Source organism: Macaca nemestrina, chromosome 19, assembly GCF_043159975.1.
Source record: "Macaca nemestrina isolate mMacNem1 chromosome 19, mMacNem.hap1, whole genome shotgun sequence".
In the NCBI taxonomy this organism is placed as follows: domain Eukaryota; kingdom Metazoa; phylum Chordata; class Mammalia; order Primates; family Cercopithecidae; genus Macaca; species Macaca nemestrina.
In genome coordinates, this window is record NC_092143.1 from 53091695 (window position 1) to 53118605 (window position 26911).

The window sequence follows — 26911 nt, forward strand, 5'->3', positions numbered from 1 at the left end:
GATAATAGTTAAAAACATAGCTTTCAATTTCCAGAATACAAAAATTGTTTGCTTTATTTCACAATAACTTCAAGTCTACATGAGTGCATTTCTACATACTGAAAATTAAAAATAATTTGTAAATGAAACCTGATCTGATCCAGCAATGACTCCTTCATTTTGCTGGTGGGAGGTGGTGGGGGAAAGGAGGGAAACGTAATTTAGTGACTGGCTTGAATATAACTATCAGGCATCTACATTAACACATTTAGTGCTGGCTTCCCCTGAGAATTAACTGTAAACAACATTGAGTCCCTACAGGCAACTGATTTTGCCACAAAATCTTGGATTACCAGGAATCCAATTACACTTTAAAAGGCTATGTGAAAAAAAATGTGAATGTAGCTAAATTGTTTTATAGCCTCAATTTAGATAAATGTAAATGTGGGAGGGGGTCCAGACTTATAGATGCAGTGACTTTACAATCAAGAAGTGAGTTTTTTGACATGAATTTGTGAATCTTAAAACAGGACCATGAGGAGGTAGGACCTACTTACTCTTCAATTTCTACAAATTGTTTAGGCTTGCTTTTCTTGTTCTTAAAGCCTCAACTATTAAATAAGTAGGTCAATACCCCCATTCTTTTTAATCTATGAAGGAATAAGTTGTTTCTTCTGCCAGAGCCATTCCAATCCCAATTTCTTAATGCTTAGTCAGAAGGAAAATAACATATGAAAAGTCAAAAACAGAACATTCACTAGCAAAGAAAGCACTGAAACTCTGATTCCTGTTTTTATACATACATATACACTGTTTGTATAAAAGGATGAAGGATGAAGAGTATAAAGGATGAAGTATAAAAGGATAAAGGGATAGATAGATAGGTAGATAGATAGATAGATAGCTCCCTAAAGGTCAAAGTATACTAGATTTTATGTATTTTTCTTTGGAGAACTGTATGCTACTGAAATACTCTAAGCACGCTTTTTTGGGAAGCTACTATTTTTGTTGTGATAAATCCACAGAACTTAAACAAGTATGATGAGTTGATTTTATAAGATTATTACAACTTTAAAACAATCACTTTTAGAGAGTAAAGACTATATAGTAAATTTGTAATATTTTATACACCACAAAATTCAAGGAAATGAAAAACAAAATTTAAAAAGTACAAAAAAACAAAAACATATAACTTTTTATTTATTTACTTATGGGGGTTCAGAATGCCTTGGACGTGGAAAGTCCATGTCCTCAGAAACAGTTAAAAAAAAGTACACAGTTTTGTTTGTTTTTGTGTTTTCCCCTCAACACACACATGTTTAGTACAAACTCAAGAAATGTTTGCTAACTAAATAATGCACATAATCCCTCTACTGTAATACTCATATTTTAGCTATTTTACCCTACATTTATTTCTTTGCAGGTAAGATCTCAATTCTTCTTTGAATGATAAAATGTAAAAACCAAAAAGGGGCAACCATAAGCTCTTCCTTTGAACTTTTCAGGTGTTGAAGGCAGGTAAACTGCAAGCTTACAGATATATATTATTTGGAACTCAGGTAGTTGCCTTCACTTTAGGGGAAAAGAGATCAACTTAGAACCTTCTAGATTGAAACTTTGCCCTTTTGTGGCTGCCTTTCCTTTTAGGAAACAAGTTAAAAGGTACTACTGGCCAGGTTAATTGACTTACAAGTTTGTCTTTTTAATAAGTGTCATAAAGTATGTCAGGCTGCTGAAACTTGCTTTCAGTGCATTTTTTAAAAAACTGTTGTCAACCAGATTAAAGTTTATTGTTCACATGTACATTTGGTTTTCAGGTTGTAATGAAAGACACTGAATTGATTTGCCATGTGTAAGAGAAAGGGGTTGTGTCCTTTGCTCTCTCTCAATGTGCCTTTCCCTTTGAGGTCTCCTCCAAACTGTGCAGTTAGCAGAGATTGTCCGGTGCTGGACTTGTCCATGTGCAGAACATTGCTCACATGCTTTTCTGTGTCTCCATGGAAAGACTTTCTGAAGGACGAAGAGTATTATCTGAGAAGTGTTATCTTATAGTGTCTTATTAATTTGAAAATAAAGTATTTTGAATATAATGACTTGTAAATGAATCTCTTTTTCCCTCAAGGACTTAGATTGTTTTAGAAAGAAACATTTTCTTGTGTTTTTAATTGGCAGATATTCATGTTCATGTAAAGCCAACCTGACCCTCTTTACCCATAAAGCCTCAACCTGACCTTCATAGCTCTGTATTCCCCTGAATGACTGCTTCTCAAAAACACCAAGAGCAGGTTTTGGTAAACAGACTCAAACTATTTGATCTAGCAAGCATTCTATTACCTTTGAAATTTCAGGAACGTGGGAAGGATGAAGACGTTTCCAAGCAGTCACCGATGGTACAATTTGCTGTTTGCCAGACCAGTTCCTTGTATGGTTATTCTCGAATTTTCAATCTTCAAACATTATTACTATGATTCTACACACGAATTTTAAGCTGAAGCTTTAGCCTTCCCCTCAAGGCTCAATTTGGCATAAAATATATCTATAAAACATCAACCACTGAACTAGCTGAGGAGCAGGCAGAGGATGGGATAGCTTATTTTCTCAGTCTGAGGAAAGCCTCTGTTCCAATAATCCCTGTACTTTCTCATCCAACTTTGTTGAAGTGAATAATGCTATAACCAAACAAAAAGGATTAGTATCAGAGCTAGAAATACCTGATTTCTGTCCCATGTCATAAGTGCCATCACTTGAGGTTCATTTCTTTGGGTTAAATTATCATTAATCCATATATATTTGTCATTTTAGTGTTGTCTCTCCACATTAGAATGTAAACACCATGAAAATAATGGGCTTTGCACACTTATGTGTCTCCATTGCCTGGCACAATTTAAATTTCAATAAATATTGGTGGGAAAATGAAGTTTTATCTTTCTGTATGTTAATTATCCCTGAAAAACACTTCTTTGTCCCCAATACTCTAATGAGAAGGAGGTCGTCCCACAACCTTCTCTGTGGATGAGATGAGGGCTGTTGCCACAGGATGGAGCGGGACACTCGGAAGCGTTTATGAGTCACACAGAAGTGACAGATTGCAAAAATTAACATTGCCAACTTCTCAATGTTAATGCAGAAAACTAGCTTCTCAGTGGTATCTAGTTCACAACGAAGGTAGGGGTTGAAAAGCAGAAAGCCAAATCAAAATGCTGTGAAGTAACAGGGAAAAAGTAGCCATGAACAGAAACAGGAGAGAGAGGGGAGACAAATGGAATCGGGAGGAGAACATACAGGGCTTGCCAGTGTTCACAGAAGCCCTAGTGCCTCCAAATGATTGCTTTGTAGAGTAGCCAGATGACAGCATATGGAATATCAAGTGAATTTAAGAAAGCTTAAAACTTTTGGAACTAACACCTTAGAAGCAATGGAAATGCCGTATGCTTTAAACTGACCTCTGCTCTCCAAAGCTCTGTGACTCCAGGTTTTCTTTTTGCTCTGGAGCTGATACTGGGTGAGTTCGGCATGGAGGATGCAGGGGCTGTGTGTGTAAGGGGAGTTAGGGTGAGCACACCGGGTAAAGTGAGTCTCTTTGTGCTGGTTATCTTCTGGAACTGTGCTGATGGAGGGCCTCACCCTGCCCTTTGGCCATTGCTGAGGCCACACGTTATACATTTGGCCTATCTATACAGCACTGCTCCTGTCTAAAACCAACTGTCCTTCTAGGGCTGGCAGAATATTTGGGGAGCCCTAAGTTAGTGCAAGGCTCAACTCAGCACCAAGCCAGTCTGACCTTTTTGATGCCCTTGGTTCTGGTTAATGGGATTTCTCTTGGTCCTAGGCTAAGGGCTTCTCAGGTTTAGCCCAAGTCTAGTCACTACTTTCATGGATTCTCACCCCAACCTGTTTTCAACATTTTTTTCTAAGAGTCAAATGCAGCTTCCCAACATCCTTGAAACTCACCAGCCGTATCCTACCACTGTCAGTTTCTCAGTGAAAAGCCATGATAGTCCCAAACCAAAAGGATTATTAGGAGCTTCTCTGATGACATCAGGTTTTCTTGATTTCTCTGACCTTATTTTCTATTTCTCAAAGCACCAGATACCATAGTATAAAATGCATGCAATGGCTTGCAGTTACTATGATCCTCCCTTCATGTACTGTCTCACTTGTCCCCCCATAGCCTTGAGAAGTGGGCTAGGCAGGGCTGTTGTCCCTATTCATGAATTATAGACTAATGGCCACAGGTGACTTGGTCTGCTTCCGTACACTTGGCCCTGATTCTGAGAGGCACCCATGTTCTGCCCTCCTCAGTCCCTTCTGATTTAGGAAGAGTTTGCAGTATGGAATGAGATGGGATTACCTAGGGAAAAAGTCATGGAAGAGGTGACTTTTGAATCAATACATTATTCTAAGTGGGATAGTAGCAGAGACTAAAGAAAGGAAGCAATCAGTGGATTACAAGGTCTGAGAACAAGTGCCAGGGAGGGGCAATTTTGGAGGGGTTTGGGATTCTTGGAGAAGTGGTAAGAGATAAGGGTGGATATATTTAACTTAATAAGCACATGTCTTGGCACATGCTTATTGTGTGTGCATGTGTGTGCATGTGTGTGCACTTGTGCACATACGCGTGAGGTAGGGATGCCCATGAGAAATGGCGGTGGGAAAGGTTCCAGGGCAACATTTCCTTCACAAACTCTCCAGTTAGTAACAGGGAGGGCGGGGTTAGCACAGAAACAGCTCTAGACTTGGAACCTAAAGACCTTGTTACTTTTCAGAGCAGCCACTTGGGAGCTACACAGCACTTGGCAATACCACCTTCCTGAGGCTCACCCTTGTGCCACATGAAATGAATGTGGTAAAATAGCTATTTCAGCAGCATATGCAATTACAGGGCGCTCAACATAAAAATGAGATAATATGTTCGAAAGCACATCGTAAGCTAGAAAGAGCTCTATAAAAATAATATTTTATTCTCATTTTGAGAAGTATTTTAAAAAGCCATGGTAGAAAAGCTAACACATAGGCATTTGCCTGAGCACACTCACATATATGTGAGTGCTTCCCTTGACTGGACACTGTTAAAGTCCCTCATCTCTTTCCCCGAGCTTGGATGGTTGTCCAGCAATTCCCTTTACCACCCCAAGGCCTTCTGCCCTCTCTCCCCACACCATGCAGGCCCCATGAGGCCCTTGCAATAATGCCTTTTAGGATACCCACACCCTTCTTGCCTTCTTCCTAACCTTGCCCCCAACCTTCATGGAAAACAAAGAGCCCTGCATGTTGTTGTTCTCAGAACACAATCAACATAGCCAATTGGAATCTGCATGAATAATTTAACCTCCCAGCAGGGACTGGACAGAATCAGAAGATGCAGCGGCTTCCCAAAATTAATAAAGGCTTTTATAGAGCCATAAAAAGCCATAATTCAATCATTTTAAAAAGGGCAATGAACACAACGCTTATTAAAGGCTGGGTGCCGCTGAGGAGTATTCAGGGAGGCGAAGAATGCTCACTCAGCAGCAATGGCCCCAACACACGCCCACCCCCTCCTCTTGACAGGCAGATAACCTGACCCAAGCATTTAATAAGCAATATTTACTGATGATTCTTCCCTGACTGGCTTAGTCATGGGAGAGTACTAATAAGGAGGATGATTGAAACAATGGAGGATTTTTTTTTCTCTCTGAACAGTAAGCCATTGCGCTTGGAGTGGAAGAATCATCTATTTCCAAATAGTAGTTAACGTTTTTTCTTTTGTCTAGTCGAGCACATTGGGGATGAATTTTTGCAGGCCTCCCTACCTGAGCTATATTCTTCTTTAAGTAACTTAAACACGACAATTATAGTACTTGCTTTCTCTAGACTCTGGTTGCTCACTTGTAAAAGCAGGGGACAGCATCAGGTGTTAGTTTCTAGATGAAATATTCCTTTCAAGACACCATGCTTCCATAGTCACTGTCCACAGTGGCTCAGCATGCCCAGTCTGGTTGTTGAGATAGCTCCTTTATGACTGCAAGTTCCGCAGGATCAGCCTAAGCCAGCCACACTGTGCTGAGAACTCAAGACCAAGTTTGCACAGTTTGTATACTGCATAAAGGTGATCACAAGAGAGAAAATGGGAGCTGACAATGGACTGCTTAAGTTCAGAGAAAAGAGCATCTTTTAGCAGCTCTTTAACTTGGAGGAAAAGGGATTTTCTTCTTATAAATCACACAATGGTACAATTAATGCTGGTCATGGCCATGGTCTGGTCAATCACCTACTCTTATTCCCTAGGGCTCAGAGTTCTCACGTGTTCAGTAATTTCTCTGCCCAGACCATGGTGGCAAGGCTGCCTTTTGGAAGGGGCAGGGAGCAGGGGTAGGAAGAGGGCAGGTTAGAACATTGTCCTTTTATCAAAGGGAATGAAGTCTCAGACCCCAAGGATCTCAGCAGGTTTGCTCCAAGCATGTCTGACTTTACAATTTACTGGGACACATGTCCCAGGGCTGCCACAATGAATGCATTTTTAGCAAACAAAACATAAATAAATAACTAGATGTGCAGCCAAGATGGGCTCTCAATGACTTATCTGACCCACATAGCTCACTGTGTAGTTTGCTCTCCCAGCTACCTCCTCAAAACATAAGGGAGTATGTCTTCGGGCACCACAGGTACTAAGTGATCTGTCCATTGCCTAACGTCAAATGACAAAGTACTGGTCCTCATATATCACAGCCTTTCTGGCAAGGATTAGGTCACGCTGGGCCAAAGTTTTGCTAATGAGATCATGCATAAACAATAAGGGTTGGCTGACATCTTGTCAACTCTTTCACTGTCACTAGAGGGGCTGAGGTACAACAGCGAGAAACAGAGGCCTGTTAGCTACCCAGAATCTAAGCCAATGGGTAACACTTCACGGAGCTGCTGCTCCTCAAACAGCCCCAACTCTTACTAGCAGAGAAGATAGGTCCATGCATTCATTAAAGGATTCATCCCTTCTTTTGCCCATTCCAGATACAGTTACTGATGTGTCAGGTCTTATTGGTACTGCTCTTACAGCAGGAGACCACACAGAAAAAGTCGCATGCATTTGGAGTTCTTCCTGGAGCATCCACATTATAATGGAGGTGATGAAAAGAAGAGCAAGAAGGAGCAAAGAAGAAAGAAAAAAGAAAGAGAAGAGCCTTTGGATCTTTCTGCATTATACTGTCCTCTGTTAAGACTCTACCTATTGTCTCTCTGCAGGTAGAGTCTTAACATAGTACAGTATAAAGCAGACAGACCCAAAAGTTCCCTATGAGAGGTCAGAAAAGACTATGGCTATTTCCCTTTTCAACCAGCCACATGCTCTGTTTAGGGCTGTCAATTGTCCTAGTCAAAATTTTTGTGAGTCTGAAAGGAGAGATGAAGTTCAGTTTGCTCAGATTTAATGGTTAAGTTTAGTTGTCATTGGTTCCCATGTTGCATGTAATTGACAATTATACCATTCTTACTATAAAATCTAAATCTTACTTTCATCAACTTACAGTCATGCATTCTTATCAAATATAAATCTCAGACTTTTTTATTGGGTCACAGAGTTATTATATTTATGGATACATATATTATGCATGCATATGGATATATATTATGCATGTGTATGCATATATAAAATATATTTTTTAAATGGAAGTGTTCTCATTCAGTCATTGGAGGTACAAAATAAAGTCACATCTCTTAGTAAGTTTTACATAATAACATCAAACTCCTATTTGTCTATTAGAAAAATGCCTATTTTCCTTTCCAAATGGACTTCATTTGCATTCTTTTTTTGTTTTTGTTTTTGTTTTTGTTTTTGAGAGGGAGTCTTGCTCTGTTGCGCCCAGGCTGGAGTGCAGTGACGCCATCTCGTCTCACTGCAAGCTCCGCCTCCCGGGTTCACGCCATTCTCCTGCCTCAGCCTCGTAAGTAGTTGGGACTACAGGCGCCCGCCACCATGCCTGGCTAATTTTTTTTTTTTTTTTTTTTTTTTTAGTAGAGATGGGGTTTCATGGTGTTAGCCAGGATGGTCTCGATCTGCTGACATCGTGATCCGCCCACTTCAGCCTCCCAAAGTGCCGGGATTACAGGCTGAGCTACCACACCGGGCCCTAAGAATACTTCCTATGGCAAATACACATGCAATATTTTGCATATATCATAAGGGTACAAAACAATAAATTTTCACAAGCTTAATGCGCTCACATACCTACTTCAAGGTACAAAATCAGAATGTTAGCAGCACCCCAGAAGATCATCTCTTGTTTCCATCTGCTCACTACTACGGCCACCCCCAACGATAATAATCGCCATCCTGACTTCTGCTGACATAATTCAATTTTGCCGTTTTTTGGTTTATGTCGTATACATCAGTATATACATAAATGAAATGATACAATATAGACTCATATTTCTAGAATCCTTTACTCAAAAATATGTTCATTGCAGGGGCCTTTGAAAACAGTATGCTGAGAATAGATAGGGCTCAAGGTCAGTATCTCCAATTGAACTTTTAATGAACTCCCGTAGGCGCCAAGAAGGCGGGCAGATAAGGAAGAGCATGGAAACAAAGAACTGAGTAGAAGGTTATATCTGGGAAAAGAAAGTTTGTTTTGCATTGCATTCTTTCTGCTGACGTGGGGTTTATGGAGTATAAATAAAGTGAGGCGGAGGCTCTGAGCGCGGCCGCCATGTTCTCTGTGTGTCTTTGTCTTTTGTGTGTTCTTTCATTCTCCACCACCCCCGGCACGGACCCCAACAAGTGGCGCAGCGAGCAGGGTCAGCACGGGTGAGTAGGGGAGAACAAGAAGGGGAACCCCCTAGGGGCGGGTAAGGCCCGGATATTGTTAAGGGGAACCTTCTTAAGCTTTCATTATGGGAATTCCATCTCTCTGGCCTCAGAATATTTATGGCTGTTTCAAGGACTGTTGCTGTCTATGGGAGTAAAAGTGAAAGAAAAAGACTTTGAAGCGATTGTTTGCCCATGTTGAACAACATTGTTACTGGTTTCAGTATCAGACTAAAGTGCAGCTGAATCGGAAAAAATGGTTACAGGTAGTAAAAGCTCTGCTTAGAGCGCTCCAGTTAGGGGATATTATGCCTCTAAGATTGTGGACCTTGTGTAACTCTATCACTCAGACATTAGAGTTACTTGAGACTGATTCGGAGTGTGGTAAGGTAGCCACAGGAGGAAAGGTATCTGAGGATTTGGAAAAATAAAATAAAATAAAATAAATCTGAAATGGAGCCCATTTGTGCCAGGGTAGCAAAAGGGGGAGAAGAGAAAAAGCCAGCTCTTCCTTCTTCTAAGGGAAATTCTGACATGCAGTGTATTATGGAAATGCTTCAACAAATATTACAGATACATTCTTCTAATTCACCTTTGTGAGCTTTCCCTGTTTCTTTTCCTTCTGCCCTGTTAAAAGAGGATTTTCCAGTGCCTCCAACCCCCCGGCTTCCTTATCTTTACCTTTGTTTGGCAAAGTTTTCTCAGTGCCTTGTCCGCCATTGGGGGAGGGAGAAAAGAGAAAAAAAAAAAAAAAAATTTAAGGAGCTGGATCTGTTTCCAATTATTTGTGCTTCTTTTGCTCCTAATGCTCAGTTTTCAAATGGTGACAATAATGTCCAATTCAATGCCTTACAAATTAAATTTTTAAAAGAAATGAAAGCTGCCATTTCTAACTATGAACCCCTATCCTTGGTCTTCTTGATATTTTTCATCAAAAAATTTGATAATTCCTATAGACTGGAAGACTTTGGGGAAGGCTTTTCTTGATCGTTCTCAGTAGTTACAATTACACAGCTGGTAAATAAACAAGGTGCATGTACAGGCTAAAAAAAATGTTATGTGTGATCCCCCAGGAGCCACTGAGGAACAACTCACAGGCACGGGCCAATATGCTACTTTTAATACTCAGGCTGGTCTAGATAATGTTGCCCTTACTCAAATCAAGACTTTGTTTTTAAGGGCCTAAAATAAGGTAAAAATAACAATTAAAAATTGTGGGTGCTGACCTTACTTCAAAAATTTTGTTACAAACGTTGTCTTTTAAAAATGCTTATACTGACTGTCAAAAATTGTTAAAATCGTTAAAGGCCAATGGGGCCAATTTAGATAAATATATTAAAACTTGTGTTAGTGTTAGAGGGGCTATTTATAATACTCAATTATTTGCTGGAGCTTTGTCTAAAGCCTTAAAAGGAAATAACAAACAAGGTGTTTGCTTTTAGTGTGGTAAACCTAAACATTTCAAAAAAAAAAAGTCATAAAAATTAAACACTTTTATCTCTCAAGGCAGAAAGCTGGCTTCAGAGGTATACAAATGTTGTGGTAAAGGTCGACATTGGACAAATAAATGTCATTTCAAAACTAATAAAAGTGAAAATTTACTGTCTCCTCTCCTGAAAAATGAGAGCCGGGGCCCACAGGCTTGGGGTCCCAACAATTTATGTCACCAGGTCTAAAAATGTAGTTAGTTTATCAGTCTTTACAAATAAAAAATATATAAAAAAAAAATACACAAACTAACTAGGTTTCTTGTAATAAATCACTAAACTAGTCAAAGGACCAAAAAATACAAGATCAGCGTAACTCTAAAGGATGTAAAATTATGGTTCTACACTTGTTACATTAAAGAGCTAAAATAAATAGACGTAATATTAACAATAATAACAGTAATAATAGCCATAGTATACTAAGTACTTACTATGTGTCCACTACTGTAAAAAAATCTTCACTTACATTTAGTTCTTCCAACATCCCTTTAAAACTGACAAATTTTATAATTATTACCATTTTGTAGACAAAAAAACAAAGTTAAGACAGTTTTATAAATGTATCCAAAGTCATATAGCTATTATATTTTAAAAATAAAAATATAACTTTCTGTCCCCAGAGCTTACATGCTTAACCCTTTCCTCTAGACTACTCTATAAAGTACAAAATTGGTAGTCACCCTCCTTAAAATAATCGGAGGAAAAAAAAATCAATAACTAAGTAAAAGTTGTATCTCAACACCAAATCCAATCCCAATTTCAAGTATCCATTTAGCCTTAGATTATTGACTAAATCTACATACAATACCCAGTAAACGATGGCCTACAACATCAAAAAATAAATTCAAGTCCTCCTTAAGGATCCCACATCTTACCCCAGTTTCTTAACCTTATGCGACAACTAAACAGAGCGCCGCTACTGACTTAACTATTACTCAGCCTTATACTTTGTCTCCTAATAGAGAAGTATATAAATTAGCTATTAAAGTGTGTGACCCTTTGCCAAAAGGACATGATGTTACTAATAAAATTCTTATTATGGTTCAAGTCTCACAATTTATATGCCTAGAGACAGGGAAACGTATTCTCAATAGGGAGGGTTTGGTAACACAAAAAAAACTGTTTTTTGAAAAACTTTAGTTTCTAATCAAAAGCCCTTATATTCATTACACATTAATAAAATAGTTTTTAAGGGGTTAATTGATACGGGGGTAAATATGTCTATTATTTGTTTAAATTAGTGGCCTATACAATAAAAAAAACAAGTTTCAGTTATACTCACTGACTTAAGTACTACTGTAATTTATCAAGACGTAGAACCTTTAACCGGTGTCGGTCCTAAAGGTCAACAAGGTCAAGTGATTTTTTTTATTTTTATATTGTTCCTATCAATATTAATTTTTGGGAACAAGATCTTTCACAACAATTTACTACTTTTTTAAACATTCCTCATATTTCCTCAACTGCCAAAAATATGATATTCAAAATGGACTACAATCCTTTAAACTCATAGCCACCACTCCTATTTAGGTAAAACAGTAACCATTATTTAAAAAAATACTTAAAACTCTAAAAGAGTAAGTCAAAAAACAAATGGCCAAAAGAAATATAAAGCCACATATTTCTACATGAAATTCCCGTCTTTGTCTTGTCTTAAAACTATAAATGTTTACATTAAACCTTGGAAAAGTTTACAGCCTGGTCTTCCTAATCCTGCCCTTATCCCACAAAGTTAAAAATTAATGGTCATAAATCTCAAAAATTGTTTTTTCTCTATTCAGTTACAACCTCAAGATTGTAAAAAGTTTGCCTTTATTATTCCTAAATATAATAATAAACAACCCATTCAAAAATATCAACAAAAACTTCTTCCTCAGAGTATACTTAATAGCCCTACTATATGCCAAAAATTCGTACATAGGACTTTAAATCCTGTAAAAAATCAGTTTCCAACTGTGTTAATTTATCATTGTATGGATCTTCTCTGTCCCTGTTTTTAATAATTCTCAGCTACTTTCTCGATATCAATAAAAAGTTTTACCTCAAGGTATGTTAAACAGCCCTACCTTATCTCAAAAACTTGTCCTTTTACATCATTACAAACTCAGCTTTCTTTCTATTCACTTAATATTGCCCCCAAAAAAATTCAACTAAATTTTCCTATTCAATATTTAGGTTATACCTTAAAAACACAAAATATTCGACCCCAAAAAATTCAAAGTCAATGTAATCATTTCAAAATATTAAATGACTTTCAAACAATACGTTCTGTTTTAAAAATATAACATCTTTTTTCTATTCTAAAAAGAGACAGTCACTTGGACAACTCACGCCATTTAACTCCTTTGGCTTTACAGGAACTCCAACTTGTAAAAAAACAACTTTAAAAGGCCCCTTCCTAATGTTCCCCTTTCCTTTTGTTTATTTCATACTTTACATTCTCCTACAGAAATAATTCATCAGACCAATCGGCCACTAAAGTAGATCTTTTTGTCCAATAAAACATCTAAATACTTGACTACTTTTATCGATCGTTTAACTAAACTAATCATCAAAAGACGACATCACTGTCGACAACTTTGGGGAGGAAATCCTTCCTTAATTATCTCTCAATTCACTCATAGTCAGATCACTTATCTTCTTACAACTTCTGATTCTTGACAAAAAACTTCATCAATCTTGAGTTACAGTTTATCCTTATCCCTCGGTACAATAGAAAAAACTGTTTGCTATTCTCATAGTCTTACTTAATTTCCCTACTACTGGTTGTAACATTGTTAGTGATTCTCGTTTATGTTACTTCTTATATTTCTCAGGCCACTTTACCTCTTTGTACTACTACTTCTCTTCAAAAATTCTTTTCTTTGTTATCCTTTACTTTAAGCCAACATCGAGCTCCTTTATTCATCACTCATCTTCGTTCTCATTCTCAACTTTCTAAACCATTAGTTCATGGTAATACTCAAATTAATTTGCTTTTAATCGGCCACCTACATACTACAAAACAAAAATATACTCTACATCACACTAATAGTTCTGACCTTCAACAATGGTTTCATTTAACTCATAAACAAGCTCGTTCTCTTATTCGAGCTTGTCCTTCCTGTGCTCCTTTAAGCATTCCATCCTTCCATCCTGGGGTTAATCCACGAGATGTCCCTTCTTTTGGACGATTAAAATGTTCATCATACCATTGATACCTTTTCTCATTTCTGTTATTACTCATCTCTTAGTTTGTTTCGCCATCATGGGCATTCCTCTTATACTTAAAACTAATAATGCCCCTACTTATGTCTCTCATAAATTACAAGTTTTCTTACAACAATACAATATTTAACATATCACCGGTATCCTGGACAACAGTCAAGGTCAAGCCATCATTAAGCACACAAATTTAACCTTAAAAACTCAACTGCTAAAACAACAAAAAAAGGGGGAAATGAGCCCCCCAAAAAACCAGATTTTTTTGAAGGTTAACCTTTCTACCTTAATTTTTTTGATTTTGAAGGTTCTTTTTACCTTAATTATTTTTTAAACCAATGGAGACAATTGCAAGACTCTGCTGTCGTAACCCATCTTTCCTCACCTCCCTCGGTGATAGTCCCCGCTGACAATTTAAAGATTTGGTATCCTAATAAAGAAGGTAAGTATGTTCTAGGGCAAGTTCTAAAACAGGGACAGGGCTATGCTCTTGTCCTTACAGGGAGCGGACCTGAGTGGTTTCCTACAAGATAATTGAAACCCTGTTGAAAAAAAAACTGGATTCAGCATGCATTTCTTCTTTTGTTGGATGTGCCTCGGTGGGGGACTTATTTCCCTTAGTGAGGCTTTGTATAAATATTGCACTTATATTCCCTTTCCACCCTTGTATCAGGGAGTCGCCTGGGGAGAGGTGGAAATTAAGGTTTTCACCAATGACACTACTTGGATGCTGTCCCCCTATATAGACAAGGACAATATAAAACGGGAAACGGAAATTATAAACAACACATACCAATTTGGAGTGGAAGAACTTCCAATATGCATGGGAAATAGTTCTCATTGTCTCCGAAAATCGCATGAAGCCTGGGTTGTTCACTATAATCATAGTCAGGTGGCTACTAATACTGTTATTATAATCATTCTGTATATAGTAATGAAACTATTCCTAGTTCTTTACCTTTTTGTCCTATTCCAGAGGTTTCTCCTAATATTGAGGTGCTAGAGTGGCAACAATGTCGGAAAAATAAACCCCGGATTTATTAGAATACAATGGGATGCAAATAACTGATTAAAGTGTACACGGTAATTTTCAAACAAAATTTAGTCACATACCTTTAAAATGACACCGGGTAAATAAAAGTATTGCTGCTAACAATAATAAAACCTTGGTATGGCAGGAAGGAGGCCTAAGTACAAAGTCATCTTTGGAAGTTGTTAGCTGCAGGCAATGCCATTAGCATTTTTGTGGGGAATATGCTCCTTAATCTTTCTAACCCGAATAACTCCTTTCATATTCGGTTATATCGAAATACCTCCTGATATATTATTGCTTGTGTCTGTAAGCCCTACCTATTATTAACAGGAAATTTGACATGGAATAATAATATGGGGATTGTTAATTGTACAAATACGTGTACATTTTTGTCTTGCCTCAATCATTCCTGGTGGCACAACTTTACTGAGGATATTTATATCCTCAGGGTTCGTAAAAAAATTTGGCTACCTGTTAACCTTACGCGACCATGGGGGGCATGACCTCTTGAGACTTATATTTAAACTTCTCTCCAGCAAACCCTCCATGCCCTTGGACTTATAATTGCCTCGGTGATGAGCCTTGTCGCCATCGTCTCCACTACGGCCATAACAGGGCTCGCTCTTCATCAAAACATACAAAATGCTGAATTTGTACAGCAATGACACAATCTCACCGGTTATGGCTTCAACAACAAAACATTGATTCTCAACTTACTAAAAGATTGGACAACATGAAACAAGCCTTGACATGGCTTGGAGATCAGCTCACTGTCCTCAGTACTCGGATAACATTACAATGTGATTGGAACTCCACTCAATTTTGTGTAACGCCTGTGCTTTTTAACATCTCTCAAAATTGGACCGTAATCCAAAAATTATTAATAGGCCATAAAAATATTAGTTTGAACATCCAAAAACTCACTCAAAACATTTCCAAAACATTTCGACAACAATTACATGTGTTGTCTGGAACTGTAACCCTTCAGGAGCTGGGTCAGCGCCTTGTTGCCTTTAACCCATGGACCCAGATAAAGACATGGATTTCTACAATCTCTGAAAGTATATTACTTTGGGCACTTAAATTGGGTCTACTTCTTTTGGTAATTCGATGCTCCCTCCGTCGCCTCCAAAAACAAAAAAAAACCACAAAAACAAATATGGACTACCTTTTTAGGATTGAGGCAAAACAAAAAAAAAAGGGGGGGGGGAAAGGAAGGGGCCTTTGAAAACAGTATGCTGAGAATAGATAGGGCTCAAGGACAGTATCTCCAATTGAACTTTTAATGAACTCCCGTAGGCACCAAGAAGGCGGGCAGATAAGGAAGAGCATAGAAACAAAGAACTGAGTAGAAGGTTACATCTGGGAAAAGAAAGTTTGTTTTGCATTGCGTTCTTTCTGCTGACGTGGGGTTTATGGAGTATAAATAAAGTGAGGCGGAGGCTCTGAGCGCGGCCGCCATGTTCTCTGTGTGTCTTTGTCTTTTGTGTGTTCTTTCATTCTCCACCACCCCCGACACAGACCCCAACAGTTCATTTTTTAGTGTTCCATTGTGTGGATATTTTCACTCTGCTGCTGATGGGCATTTAAATATACAGCTTGAAGGTGTTATAAGTACTGTTGTTGTGAAGATCCTAGGACATTTCTGCCTGTGAACCTGTAAGTGTAAAGCATCTAAGTTGGACTTCCCTGGATTCAATCTCCATTTTCCCTTTGTAATCTGAGGTCAGTTACTTAGCCTCTTGGTTTCCTTTCCTAATATGTAAAAACAAACAAACAAAAACAAAAAACAGGAATAACACCTTATCATAATGTTGTCAGTGAGTGAATGGGGAGGTGGGCCCAATCAACTCAGTGAATGTGCATTTTTCTAGGGGTATAACAGTCAGCAAAATGGACACAGTTACTGCCATTGTGGAGCTCTATTCTAGTTGCACAATTGGGTGGGAGAAGTTAGAAGGAAAAAAAGCAAAACATATGTAAGCAATGTATATTAGGTAAGTGCTATGGAGATCTATGAACCAGGAAATGGGGATCTGGAGTGATGGGTGATATTAATTTAGGTTGTCAGGGATGCTCTCACTCAGGAGTGGGGCATTTGAGCAAATACTAAAGGAAGGAAGACATCTTGTAGATAGATAACTGAAGGAAGAGTGTTCTTGGCAGAGAGCCTAAGACATGCATATGTTTAGTGTGTTTGAAGGGTAGAAAGAAGGCCAGGGTAGGATACAGAAGATCAGAAAGATAAGGATTGCAAAGTGGCGAAGGTGGAGATTGAGTAAGGTCTTGTGGGTCACTAGAAGAGTCTTCCTCTGAAGATGAGAAACTACTGGATAATTTGTTCAAAGAAAACTATGTTTTCACAACATCAGTAGAAGCTGTGATGAGGATATACTACATGAGGCATGACAAATGAAGAAAACATGAATAATAAGGGTAAAGAAGGTGTAAAGCGGGTATGAACATGTATATTTTACTGTGTGTGAATATGTTGTATGTGTACATGTGTGAGATAGCTGATCCTATGAACATGAACCATAATAATTAATATTGAGAAAGCTTTTCAGAGGAGGTAGGGCTTTGAGTGTGTATTTTGAATTACAGTTTCAACAGAGGGATGGATAGAGCAGGATAATTGATTTCCTGATAAACACGAAGACGTAATGTTATTTCCTTTCTTTCCCATTTGAACTAGAATACGCTATGGTCAAGTGATTTACTCATCCCATGCCTCCATGCTGTGAATCCTCCAGAAGTGGCTAAATTTTCACCACACCAGAAAAGATTTAGTTGATAATCATAATCTACCAGTGAAACCACGGGAAATATCACCATCTTCGTCATTATCTTTTTTCATCAATGAATAATTTTAAATTATGTAAAAGCACCAAGGAATGTGGTAGTTGGGGGAATTCTTTGGATTTTAAAAAAATATATTTTCACTCCATTATTTCAGCAAGGGCTAGCTATTCTTCTTGTAAGACCAGTCCACTCAGTTGACACATTGTTTTAAATTTCCCAATACTTGAGATTACACCTACTTATTTTGGCATTTCACTATTCCCTGTCTTTGCATGTCTGGCTCTGAATCCTAGGATTCTATTAGAGTGACTATAGTTAGCATGCATTCCTCACATCTTCCAATTAAATGCAATATTTCCTGGTTTTTCATAGTAGTAGGTTTTCAGGACTACTGTTGATAACGTTCTTGCTTCAATTTATGGCATATTTTACACTCTTAAAACTAGACTTTAAAAAAGTGCATTAACTTTTTGAGATGCTATTTCCCCACATATACCCTGAGGAGCATTTCTTATCTGAATATATAATGATCAGTCGACCCTAGACGTTTGCCGATTTCTTTCCTACATGTCATACTTGGCTCCAGCCCCAGACAAGGTCCAGAATAACTTCTGCCTGCTTTGGTTGCTAAGAACAAAATGTAAAGAGAGCTATTCTCTCACAACATGTGTGTACTGTGCCTCAGTAATTCCAGATTTGGTGTTCTGTCCTTATAAAGCAATTTACATTTCTTTTTAAATTAATGTTCTCTCCTTTGATTAGTCCATCATAGCTGGGGAAAAATTAAAAAGCTTTTCATCTCATCTATATCTTGGGCACATAGACGTATGCCAGTAGTCTGAGATCACTTATCATTTCCCCCATCTGTCATGTATTTTAATCTAAGACATCTTTGTGGAGGGGGTAAAACTGCATACATTTGCTTCTTCAGACATCATGCCCTTTCTCGTGCATTTGATTTAATCAATCAGTGTCCATGTGTGGACTGTATAGAACTTCCATGTAGTTTCACAGTCTGTCAGTCATTTGTCATAAGCAAACTGGTCATCAACCTCAAAAGGCCTGGACACCGAGTGGTCTCTTTGACAGTGTCTGGGTTTCCTTCATGGCCTTTACTCCACAGAAATCTTAAAACATCCACACTGATCCCACCAGGACTGTCCTATCACCTCAAGTGGATACTACTTCTCTAAAGCAGGCTAATCATGAGTGTAGTTCAATACAATGAGGAACAGTGAATTGATATACATACATACATACATACATATACACATACATAAAATAAGGTCTTTCTTTCCACAGTCAGAGGCAAAACCTGAATAACAAATAGGCCCCAGTCAATGTGTGGATGGCAATTAAACCACTTCTTAAAAAGCATAGTAATAATTTCGTACAATTAATACACAGTGAATTAAAAAATAGTTCGTAACAATTTCACTTTTTAGTTTTAGTGATATTACCAGGGTATGTAATTTGTTTTTTAAGTCAGTTGGCCAAGATTTGATGAGATTTATATTATTCTAGAATGGTTATGTTGCACCTAGAGTAGAATTCAGTTTGAAAAACCACATATTGAGAAAGACATGGAAAATCTAGAGTGAAACTTCAGAAGAAAGACTCTGAAAACTGCGCTACAAGAGTGATTAGGAGATGGAAGTGATTAGATCCAGAAAGAAAAATCCTGGAAGGTTCTCTGAAATCTGTAGTGCTGTTATTTGGAGAAGGGTGGATGTTGATTTTACCTTACGCCCCAAAAAGAATTCACTCGTTCATTTATATGAGATTTATGATCATCTAGGGCTGTAATCTGGGGACTTGGATTAAGTGAGAGGAACCTTAGTGAGAGAAGATTGGCTTGGAATAGATGATGTAAGGCCTTCTAAGTCAATGTAGGCACTTTTAGTCTGAATGACATGAGATGCCCACTGCAGGGTTTTGAGCAGAGGAGTAATGTTATCTGGGATACTTCCTTTGGCTCATTCTTGATGTTGGGTTAAGAAAGACTGTGCAGAGACAAACTTAGCAATGGGAAGAATAGGCAGGGAGCTTTGGCAGTAAATCAGAAGGTTGGTAGTAACTTGCACCATGTAGTCACAGTGACCATAACGATGTGGTATGTAACACCAAGAAGAGTAAGAATGGCTATGCATAGTTAAGGTCTTCAGGTCAGAAGTTTTAGAACAAGAAAACAAGTTTGGAAGAAAACTCAGAGATCTCTTCTTACACTATCACCAAACAACATTTTGGAAAAAATCAGAATGATATGCCGTGTTCTGTTGTAAATGTATGAGTAACAGTAAAATATGGGCACTTTTCTCAAGGAGATAATATATTTTTGGAAAGAAAAAGACACAAATAATTTTAATGTGATGTGATGCTGGAATGAAAAAAGGTGCCACATAGATCCAAATGAGCAAATACTACTATTTATTTACTGTAGAAACTTGGATATATTTTTTTCAGAGCATCGTTTTCTCATTTGTAAAATGGAGATAAGATTTTGTATTTTATATGCCTGCTGTGAGAACTAATGATTCAATGGTTATGCAGTATCTACCACTTTCTCTCTGCTGTGACATCTCAGAACTACCTTTGTTCCCCTCCCTTCCCTGCCCTTTTATCACCTCTCATATCCAGCCAGAGGAGGCCCATCAGCCTCCACCCCTCACCCACCCATTCCTACCTTCTGTATTTTGGGCTGTGCAACCCCCCTACAGAGAGGTTCTCTTTCTACCTCCTTGTTCCATATGAAACCTGGCTAACATCTGATAGTGCAACTGCTTTGGAACAATTTTATAATAGACATTGCTCCTTGTCTCAGTCCCCCAAACAGAGGTGTTTCAATAAGCCCCTTATTTACTCTGAAGTGAGGCTGAGAAATGACAAAATCATCGTTATTTCTTAAGAACGTACTTTGGGTGTTCTCCTATCCTTAATGTTCTTTGCTGCTGGCCAGTAGCACCCAGAAGACACTTCAGCACATGATGCTTTGTCCCTAGGCAGAGTGGCCCCAGATGTCCTCAACTATAGTTCCCTTGCTTTCGTACCAGGGGATTTTGTACTCAGCAGGTGGTCACTATGAATTTATTGAATAAACAGGTCTTAATGTTCTTTACCTACAGTCTTTGAGTTCATCCTTGACTATCTCAGAATTGGTGTTAGGATCTCTTCTAGACACTTTCGCTGCATTATTTGATTTCACTGGCTTTAAGGGGCATCTTTTCCAGTCTATTTCTACTTCACATGTCTTAAAGTGAAAGTGCTGCAACTTAAACATCTTGAATTTAAAATTCCCCAAAGGCATGTAACATTTGTTCTCAAGTTTAAAGAAAAATGAAGCGAAATCAAACTAAAATAAGTGTTTCTCATCACCTCATGCATCTCGATTACAAGACCTACTCATTATATATTAGATTCCAATGTATGGTGGTTTCACTCTGGGGTTCCACCAAAAGGAATCTGTAGGGGACAACTGTACAGAACACAGAACTGACAGTGCCCTGTTTTTAAATCTATTTTCTTAGGAATGAGTTACTCCTGGCTATAAGAAAGATGATCTCCATGGACTGTCAGAACTCACGAAACAGCAAAAGGAGCCAAGCGCAGTAGCTCACACCTGTAATCTCAGCACTTTGGGAGGTTGGGGCGGGCAGATCACTTGAGGTCAGGAGTTTGAACCTGGCCAACATGGCGAAACCTTGTCTCTACCAAAAAATACAAAAATTAGCCAGGCGTGGTGGTGGGCACCTGCAGTCCCAGCTGTTTGGGAGGCTGACGCAGGAGAATCACTTGAACCTAGGAGGCAGAGGTTGCAGTGAGCTGACATGGCACCACTGCGCTCCATCCTGGGTAACAGAGTGAGACCCTGTCTCTGAAAATTCAAACAAACAAAAAAACCAAAAGGATACCATAAACAAGAATGATTTTCAATGCCAAGACGAAACTTTTCTGATGCCATCACCCTTTGCAGTGAAGCCTTCCTTAACCGTTCTCTCAAAACTCCAGCATTTCATTGCCCTCTCTCTGAACTTCAGTGTTCTTGGTACCACTTTATTAATAGTTGTGATCCGTTCACTCTCACAGTAGGATCTGGGTACAACTGGAGACAATGTCTACTACTAAACTTCCAGATTCTCATCTGCTGCAACCACATTCTGCATCGTTTCTAAATCCTGAGTTTCCCCTTAGCCTTTCAGCCCATTTCCACTTTCCTATACCCTAACAGCAGTCTCTTTTTGAGTAAGTTAGCTAGAGTTTTATATATATATATATATATATATATATATATATATACATATTTTTTTTTTCTCTGTTTGATTGCAACTGAAGAACCCTCCCTGATACAGAGCAATAAGTACGGCTTTTTAATTACGACCTCCACAGGCCTTGGGCCTAGGGGGCATTGTGTAAATGTATATTTAATGAGTGAATGAATAAAAGTGATTTTAGTATAGCAGGAAAGATGAGACAACATAAATGAGCATTCAGACTGAGCTGAAAATGGACCTGCTTTGTCCCTGTTTCCTTTGAAAACACTTTCTCCCTGTCAGTTTTTTCCTGCCCTGGTTTCTGGTTTTCAGTTGTAATGTGCTTTAAAGATAATACTGCCATGTTTCTTTGAACTGAAACTATCCAGCAATTTATGACCAAATTTAAGTTTGGCATAACAGGCTTAATGTTCAGCTTTCCATCTGTATTCTGTGCTTGGCAAAAACCCAAGGAAACTTGGGATTTTATGCTCCTGAATTTTATAAACCAGTAAACACAAAGGTATTGGAATTGTATATCTTAGCATGAAACATTTTATCTCGTGCATAAGAAATATCAAATTGGACTGTAGTGTAGGCAGCTCAGGGATTTGTGCTATTTCCTCCCTTTAGAAATATTCTTTAAGAACCGATGTCTGTAGGAAGTGATGAGAAAACAAAAACAACGGTTTACTTTGTTCAGTGTTCCCAGCTTGTCTAGCTATTTTCACATGGATTCTATCATGTTGTCTTTCCATTGGCCCTAAAATAGTTGGAATTTATATTATTCCATTTTATGGAGAAGTATGACAGAGCCCTGAAGAACTGAAGTGATCCCAGAGGTCCATAGCTGGTTAATGCAAGCCATGACCACAATTTAGATTTTCTTTGTTCTAACCACCAAATGTAAAGTTAATTTATTTTGTGATTAATTCATACACTTTGCCAACAGAGTTTTATTTTGTAGTTTATTTTTTCACTTACCATGTGCCAGATATGGTATAGGCTCTGGGGACAGCGCTGTGAACACAATAGATAGAATCCCTGCTCTTAATCTTAATGTGGAAGCAGGTGGGCATGGGACTGAATAATTTCTAACACCTGAGAACTTCGTTTAATCTATTGAAAACCTCAACCAAGTCTATCCTGAATATGGATAACATTGGCCTTAATGGTATAACTGATCTGACCATGATAATGAAAAAGTTGCTGGAGGTCAATCCCTCATGTTATGCATTAAAAAATCATAATTAAATATCTTCATTCTCTGAGTACATGCTCTCTAACACATATGCTTCTGAAAACATGTTTGCTCCATGAAGCTTTATTTCTGTGACATTGTCAATAACATCATTGTTCTCCGTCGCCACTCCTATAAAGTTCAAGTTTATATCCGGGCATATGATCTTTCTGTAGTCTGAGAGTCAGCCTTACCCTTGCTTCACCTCTGAGACCTGATTATAAGAGCCCAATGTGGGGTTAAGAGGCAACCTCAAGTGGAGAAATATTGAATCAGTAGCAAGATATAATACATTAGCAAATCTCTTTTAGAAGCTTTATTCCTGGCCATCTAATAATGTCTCCACATTTCTTCATGTTATTATTCTCTCTGCTGCAAGGGGGAGGAGGTTGCCACTGCAGCAGTGCTGTTCTGCCTTCCCACCTGTTTACATTTACTATATGGCTGCCTAGGGAACCCTGCAGAAAATAATGCTTGTGTGAGCCATTTAGTTGACTACATGTCAAAAAGTAATTTGAATCAAAGAGTCACTAACTTAATTGATGGTGATGGCTCCATCCAAAAACAACCAAAGAAATTGATGTTGTGCAAATTGCACATATATTGCTCTTGAATTTGTGAGCATATTCTTGTTTGCCTTGACAGGATTCAAATTATCTTTCGGACAGCTCGACACATTACTTAAGATGTGCCTGTATGTGAATTTTAGCTGCTAAAGGGGGCAATAACAACCTTTCTGTGAAATTAATTCTCATGACTTCAACTTCATCTTGCCATTTCTTTTACTCATTTCCTGCACATGCCCCCTTCTATTCCATTACAATTTGTATTTTAACCTCTAAGTCACTCCAGTCACCATGGAATACAGAACTATTGTCTTTGCAGATTCTATAGAGACCTGAGGTCTTAAGAAGCAAAGGATGATGCATTATAGTCAATAGAACAAGTTTTAGTTCTTCAGATAATTATCTTTCAATGCCACTGGGCCCTATTTTTGAAGTGTCATTGAGTCCCGCTTCAGGGATGGAGATCTTGAGCATGCAAAATAAGATAATTTCCCAATCAGCCTACACATCTCTGAGAAACAGAAGTTATATCATTGCCTAAGGAGGCCAGCCCTGCAGCCACTCCTCCAGAATATAAGGCAGAGGAGTGGGTCAGAGTAAAGAATACACTCAGATTATGGTATCGTAATTGTCTACATGAGGCTGTAAGACTCTTAAGAATCTCTCTCATCAGTGGTGCTGTCCGAGGCATTTTCAATGAGTGCCAACTCCAGCAGACAGTAAAGGGAAGAGAGTACTGGCTGAATAGGGAAGAAAGCTTCCAGGTATTCTTCGGACATAGAGGAGCTTTCAGACATGACCCACTGACTCTTTATCATCAGACAAGCTGTAGTTAGAGAAGATTAGTGGTTGTCCAGTATAGAAGGTGGACTTATTGAAAGGTCAGGAAGAAAGGAAATTGGATGTCATCCCCTTTGTTTGGCCTATTTGTCTGCTCCTGGCGATCACCCCATTGAGCTCCAGATATCCATGAAACATAGCTTGAACATCAAAGGACTACATGGTATTCAGGGGTCTTAGTAAATTTTACACTCCAAAAATATACTTGTAGCCAGTTTAATATGTACAGTAACAAAAGTCAGTTTCATAAAAATTTATCTTTATTTCTTTAAAACTGACATTAACTTTGCTCTGGAGCCTCATCCATGCAGATGATGGAAATTTTGATTTGCCAGCTTAAGCTAACTTTACTTCTACATTTTCTTTCTGCGAGGAGATAATCTAAATTGCCAGGGAGTAGGAGAGATGTTTTAAAGGTGAGGCATCCACCTTTGATCACTGCTGTGCTGGTTGGATACTGCAGCGAACTCCCATGCACGTACAATAGTCTTTCATTTTGGTAATACCTGATAATTGCTTGTAGGTCAAGCTTGGGCAGTTGACTTATCCACATAACTTGTTCCTTGTTGCTCATATTCTGAAGCCTGGCTTCCTCCCTCAGCCTCTTCTAAGAAGCTGCCCCATCACACACCATACCAGACACTTAGTCCTTTGCTCCCTATAGCTCTCATCATGACTCACAGAGACTTCTCAGGTATTCCCCATGCTCTGTGATGCCAAAAGGAACTCAGCTTTGGAAACCAGAGCCCCCTCTCCTCTCCCTTCCTCTCTCTCTCTCTCCCTCCAGATCTGCCTGCTGCTGCTCCAGTCTGTCTCAGCCTTCTCATTTTTAATACAAGGGTCTTCCAGAGGCTTTCTCCATGCAAGTCTAAGAAAGAAGGAGAGGGTTCATTGCTATGAGTGTTCATTGACCCTGTGGTCCAGTAACCTCTTGTTCTCCCCTCCTAGTTCATTCTTGGCCTCACCAACTTCACTCCATCCCAGGAAAAAGTCTTAACTCTCTTCTACTCTTCTGTTTCCCACAACCCTACCATTCTGGGATTTTGGAGCATAAACCCTAAGATATACTCAAGATTTACTGTGTAAACATTTCATGTAGCATACTGTAGCTCAAAATTTTAGTTCTGGAATGCACAATTTTGCCTCCAAATTAATTTTCTACCACAGACTTTGCAGCATAGAATTTAAACTCATTTTTAAATCTTAAAGCTGGACAATATTATTTGATAACCCGAATCACAAACACTGCTTAGTCTTTGCCCATAAACATGCAACATAGTTTTCATAGTTGAGAATAGGAAATTGACTGTTTATTTCTGATTTATTTGTCTATATCCCAGAACTACTTCTTTTCTGGTGAGGACCCCACCATACATCAGGGTTTCAGAGATGCAGATAGTGAGTTCGACTGGCTTCGCCCACCCTAAACTTCACATCAATTCTATGGTCTCCTGCATTATCACCCCTTCAATAATTGCACTTACAGGCTTGGGTCTCTCCATCTTAGCCTGTGATTTGCTTAGGCCACCTGTCTACGATAGATACTGCCATTGTTTATTATGATCATATGAACAGCCTTCTAGAAAATTCCTCCCACAAATCTGCCCCACTTCATCTCTCAGCAGGACCCCCTATCTTCTACATTGTATCCAGAATGGATCTCTGCAAAGCTCTCTAACTACATGCACCTTATCCATGTAGAATTGAGTCATGATAAAATTCTTTTACTGAAAAAGAAAAAGGAACTTTAACATTTCAGCATTATTTGATTCCTTTGGTCATTTAAACAAGGGCTTATCAAGTTTTAATGGCCATATGAACTATGTGGTATCTTGTTAAAACGCAGATTTCTACTCAGTGAGTCTGGGGTGAGGCCAAAGATTCAAACAAGTTCCCAAATAATATCAATTATACTCCATGGACCAAAGGTTCTATAAACTACACATTATTTATTTCAATTTTCTTTGAATATGCCTCACTTATTATTCTATTATCATTTTCTAACAAGTCCCTCTAATTACCCAGCTATTATACTTTTGAGGTAATCCAAAATAAATGGTATTTTTCTTTTATATAAAAATTGCTTAGACATGTATATTTTAATAAAGTTTCTATTTGTTCCTATCCAATTGTGCCTGCATTGTGATTATAAATAATTGTCCATTTAATTGCATAATACAACACACTTCATACAATGTGTTAAAGAAAATGTTTGAAAGCCCTCTTTTCAGCAAAGCCATTTCCTTATGCATATAGTGACATTTAAATGTATGAAAGCAATCCGATGAAAAAAAGCACCTTTATTCTAGGTGAAAAGTCACATCAGTGTGAGCATTTGAGTCAACTCTGCGTCATTTACTTTTGTCCCATACACAGGCTGCACTTGTTTGCACCAGTCAGTCCAACCCTGACTGTTCTCTGGTCTAAGATAAGAAAGTCAGAGGCCCTGTCAGCCTCATCTCCACAAGGGGCTGGGATGGCTGCTGCTGCTTGCTGACTCCCCATCTGCCTGCTCCGACCTTAGGTGTGTGTGACCTCCTCAGTCATTGCCTCTGTACTTGGATATTCCTGTCTTTCTGCCCCTCTCTCTGGAAACTGCATTCCTTATCCTATCTGCCCACTCCCTTTCAGCCCCTCACCCTTTGCTGCACCTATTCAGAGTAGAAGTGGGTAGGTTAGGGTTGGAGAGAGATGGTTAGAAGCAAAGGAATTTAAAGAGAAATGACCAAATATCCAG

The 26911-nt window shown here is 38.5% G+C and overlaps 1 long non-coding RNA gene across 6 annotated transcripts in view; it reads left to right on the top strand.

The window, feature by feature from the left end:
* Positions 1–8497: 8497 nt before the first annotated feature.
* Positions 8498–26911, top strand: part of LOC105499189 (uncharacterized) — a 136824-nt gene continuing 118410 nt past the window's right edge. For 3 of the 6 annotated variants that reach the window (XR_011616934.1, XR_011616932.1, XR_011616935.1), the window contains exon 1: positions 8530–8758. This is a non-coding gene — a long non-coding RNA (uncharacterized lncRNA). Of the gene's footprint in view, positions 8759–26911 lie in introns of all 6 variants that reach the window. The other 3 variants (XR_011616931.1, XR_011616933.1, XR_011616936.1) reach the window with 2 other exon arrangements.